Genomic DNA, 5144 nt, shown 5'->3' with positions numbered 1-5144 from the left:
CTTGCAGTTGTTCCCATTAGGATCTTATAGAACCTAATGGCCTCTTCTTTAATCTCTCTTGGCTGATTAATCTTCCATCCCTCCAAAGTTGTCAGTTCTTTTATTTGTTTCTTGTGATTCCTTTTCTTCATTATAGCTGAAAAGTGCTTTGTATTTGCATCTCCCAGTTGTATCCATTTGGCTCTTACTTTCTGCTTTATAATGCTTTCTTTAACCATTGACCATTTCTCTAGTTTCTGTAATGCACTCCTTTCTAGCTCCTGCATGATCTCATTATAATTCTGTTGCAGCTGGCTCTGGATTGTCATAAGCTCATTTCTTGCATCTTCTATCTTCTGTGTTACATTTCTGAATTCACTATTGTTCAGCAGTTATAATCTGGGCCTGAGTGCTTTCAATTTCTTCTGTACTCCCCTTATGAGCCAAGGGTCTTTTATTTGCTTCCAAGTGTCTTCAATTATATGTTCAAAATCTTTATGTTCAGTCCATACATTGAAAAATCTAAATGGACTTTTGATGCTCAGCTAATCATCTTCACTGCTAGTAACATTGGAGCATAGTCTGATATTCCTGGTAGGTCATACTCCGTTACTATACTACCCCATTTGTCCCCTATCACTAGCCAAGGTTTTGTAATGCCTTGAGCTAGTGTTTTCAAATCTTCCCATAGCTCACTTCTTTTCTCAATAGTGTTGAACACATAAATGATAGTGATCATACAATCAATCTATGTGGCAAGCCCTCTTACTTCACAATGCATTATTTGGTCACCTTCTACTAGCTTAGTGACCTGATATTTGATAGTGTCCCATAATACCCATATTCGACCATTACTAGCAGCTGAATAATTATGTAATCTATCCCATCCTGGACCTATATTTTTACTAATAATTTCAAACTTATTCTCCTTAACCCTTGTTTCTACGATAGCAGTTATTCCTATTTTTTTGGTTTTCAAAATTTTCTTTACTTCCTTCTGCTTATACCTCTTATTCAAACCCCTTATGTTCCATACAAGCCAAGTCATAGTGATCTCTTTATTTTACCTCCTATATCAGGAGGTTCAGTATGAGCCCATTTCACCTCTCTACTCAGAATTTGAAACCCATTCATCACTGGTACTGAACCAAGCACTGGAAAATTGATATCATTCAACTCTGGACTTGTTCTTTTTGCTCTTGTTTATAACAGTTGGTGTTTTATCTTTTTGTTTCACTTACATAGTGTTCTTCACCTCCCCTGAGCTTTGCCCTGCATCTGTGACAGTATTTGTTTCCACTTGATGGCGAGTGACTTGGTTTTGTTCTGGCATATCTTCCACATCTATCTGTTGCTTTGCCTTTTCCTTTAGTGATCCACTGCTGTAATATCTTCTTTGACACTTTTTTTCGTTCAGTGGTACCCTATATTGCGCTCCTGTCTCCTCCCTTCTTGCTGACACTTATGTCCAATAACTTGGCATTTGTCACAAAACTTTGGTTTCCAATCATAAATGATTGGTTGTAAGAAGGCTCTCCCATTTGGATCCTCTACAGTTATTTCTTCCAGTAAAGGTTTGGTCACATCAACTTCGATGAGCATCCTTGCATAAGAGACTTTTAACTGTTTTGCAATACATTCACCAGCATACATAGGAGATCCAATTGAACTGGCAATCCTACTTAGTGAATTAACCCCCCAGCAATTCAATGAAAGTTTAGGAAATCTGATCCATAGAGGAATTAATAGGTCTATTATTGATTGTATATGGCCCAGAATATAAAATCTCAGGCATGTCTTCCTTCATTTTGAACTTGATGATGTAGTATCCATCCTCATGCATATTATGGGATAGCATTCCAATTCATCTCTATATATCTCTTCATGATATTATACCTCGGCAAATCCCCAATTACATAAGCTATTAGATCCCCTCTCCACTTCTCAGTTTCTCTGTCAACCTCTTCCCTATCCAATTGTACAATTATCTGACCATTAACAACTTGTGGTGGGATATAGGTTAGTGCCATACCATTTTTTGTCGCCCTATTCTTAGCAAATAGATTTACCCATGCTGGATTATCCTCCATCTTTGGTTGCTCCGCCCTCGCCTCTACTGAAACTACTATTTCATTGGTTTGAGCTTTTAGAGTGACACTAATTCCTTTTGTTGCTTCCGGTTCTAGATTTGTTCCTTTCACCGTTGCTTCTAGACTCGTTTGGATCTCCTGCAAGCCCCTCATCTCGTATTTTAGAACCCAATCCAGGGTTTCGAGGCCTTCAAGACCTTATTTTCCTTCTCCTCGATTTGTGTGCGCAGTCCGGGCGCGTTTTCGGAAAGCCTATATGTGAAAATTGAGAAAATGCTAAATTTTGCTTTTAAAATTGAATTAAGTTGACTTCGATCAATATTTTGGATAAATGGACCCGAACCCGTGATTTGACAGTCCCGGAGGGTCCATAGAAAAATATGGGACTTGGGCATATGCCCGAAATTGAATTCCCAGATCCCTAGCCCGAGAAATAAATTTTTGAAGGAAATTATTTAACTGAAAAATATAGGGAGTTTGGAAATTGAATAATGCTTGAATGTGATGGTATCGGGCCCGTATTTTGGTTTCGGAACCCGGTACAGGTCTAAAATAATGTTTAGGTCTAATTTGTGAAATAAGTTAGGAAACAGACTTGATTTGATATTAATTGGACCCTCGGTTGTGAAAATAGTTACTTTAGGTGTTCTTGAGATTTTTTTTATTTTGAGGCTAAATTCATAGTTATTGATATTATTTTGATGATTTGATCGCACGAGCAAGTCCGTATGATATTTTTGGGTTTGCATGCATGTTTGGTTTGGAGCCCCGAGGGCTCAGGTGAGTTTGGATAGGCCGTAAAGTGTTTTGAACTTAGGGAAAATTGCAGGTGAGTTGCAGGTCTGCAGGCTTCGCAGTTGCGAATAACCATCGCATTTGCGATGACTGGGCAGGGAAAAGACCTTCGCATTTGCGAAGCTCTATGTCACAAAAGCGACTCCAGCAGTAATCGCAATTGCGAACGATTGGTCGCATTTGCGAAGTAATCAGGTCAGGCCAACCTTCGCAATTGCGAAGCCTTGGCCGCATTTGCGAGTTCACATTTGCGAACCTGGCATCACAAATGCGATAACTGCGCCTGGGTAAATTGGAACTTAGACGGGATTTTCTTCATTTTTCAAACTCTTTCAAACCCTAAGCTCTCTTGGGCGATTTTTCAAAGAAAGGTTCTTCCCCCAAATCATAGGTAAACAACTTTTATCTTATTTCTTTCAATCTGCTTCATCTTTTTACAAGATTTCACCATAAAATCTAGGGATTTTCATGGAAATTTGGGTGTTTTGGGGTTTTGGGAGAAAATATTGGGAAAGCTATAATTAAGCATTGGGTGTGAGTTCTTTAGCACTTATTGATATTATTAAACTAATTATGACTAGATACAAGTGAATTGGAGGTGAATTCTAGAGGGAAAACGATAGTTGAGGCTTGATTTGTGGCCGTGGAATCGAGGTAAGTGTTTGGTCTAACCTTAGCTTGAGGGAATGTGTGTTGTGCCTTATTTGCTATGTGCTAGTGTAGTGTACGACGTATAGGTGTGGTGACGAGTACCTATAAGTTGGTGTCAAGTATGCCCGTGAATCTTAAATTGTGATTTTTGTGATTCTTAATAAGTACTACAAATGCCTAAATTGTTGAATATCCATGTTGAGTAAGACTTATGATTATCTTCTTGGTATTTGTTTATTGTTGAGCATTGGCTCCAGTTGAGGTTTATTTGTGAAGTTAATTGTTGGTACAGGTTTGGTTAAAGCTGATTCCCTTGCCGGGACGTATTTAATTCTTATTGTTGATTCACTTGCCGTGATGTATTTATTCTTATTGTTGTTGCCATTGATTGGGTGAGGAAAGAGTGATAAAACACGAAGGGTGATGTCGTGCACATTTACATTGAAATTGAAGCATATGGTGAGGAAGAGAGATAAAACATGAAAGGTGATACCGTGAAAATTCATATGGTGAGGAAGAGAGATAAAGCACGAAGGGTGATGTCGTGCACATTTTCATTATTGATTGCATGGTGAGAATTGAGAGTAAAAGCACGAAGGGTGATGTTGTACATTTATTTGCCAGTTTGTTATGATCTCTTGTTACTACCGGTTCAAGTGCCTTAATTGTTTCATTCCATCATTTCTGTGTTTCCTTATGTTAGTATCCCCCACATCATGTTACCCTCCCCGTTACTTTCTGAATTGCTTCTACAATTGTTACTCTGTTAGATTTTGCTTAACTGCAGGTTATGTTGTTTGTTGTGTCCTAGCCTCTTCACTACTTCGTTGAGGTTAGGCTCAACACTTACTCAGTAAATGGGTTCGGTTGTACTGATACTACACTCTGCACTCTTTTGTGCAGATCCCGATACTGGAGCATGCGGACCATAGCTAGGGGTTGTTGCCTTCAGTCTATCGAAGACCCGAGGTAGTCCTGCAGGTGTTCGCAGGCCTTGGCATCCCCTTCCTATTTTGTTTCTTTCTGTTATTTTCTATTTCAGAGACAGACATGTATTTTCTTTGTTCAGACCCTATTTGTAGTTTTCATAGATAGTATGTGAGATTGTGACTCCAGTTCTGGGTGGATTATTATTATGGATTCGTATTGGTATTAGATAAACTATTAAATTGTATTCTTCCGCACTTCTAATTCCGATGTATACTTGTATTAACTTGGTAAATTATTAAATATAAAGGTAAAAAGGTGGAATAATCAATAATGTTGGCTTGCCTAGCGGGTTCAATGTTAGGCGCTATCACGGTCCCGACGGTGGAAAATTCGGGTCGTGACAAGTTGGTATCAGAGCTCTAGGTTGCTTAGGTCTCACAAATCACGGACAAGCTTAGCAGAGTCTGAGGGATCGGTACGAAGACGTCTGTGCTTATTCCCCAGAGGCTATAGAGTTAGGAACAATTTCACTTATATTCATCTCTGTCGTGCGGTTTGGTTTCTCAATGCTAATTGAACTTCTACTCTGTTCTTTCACAGATGGCGAGAACACGTACCGCTTCAGCAGTCGATCAGCAGTCTAATCCCCCAACAGTAGCTCCTACGAGGGGCAGAGGACGAGGACGAGGCCGTGCTAGG

Source organism: Nicotiana sylvestris, chromosome 12 (assembly GCF_000393655.2).
Source record: "Nicotiana sylvestris chromosome 12, ASM39365v2, whole genome shotgun sequence".
NCBI lineage: Eukaryota > Viridiplantae > Streptophyta > Magnoliopsida > Solanales > Solanaceae > Nicotiana > Nicotiana sylvestris.
Note: the sequence above shows the minus strand (reverse complement) of the source record.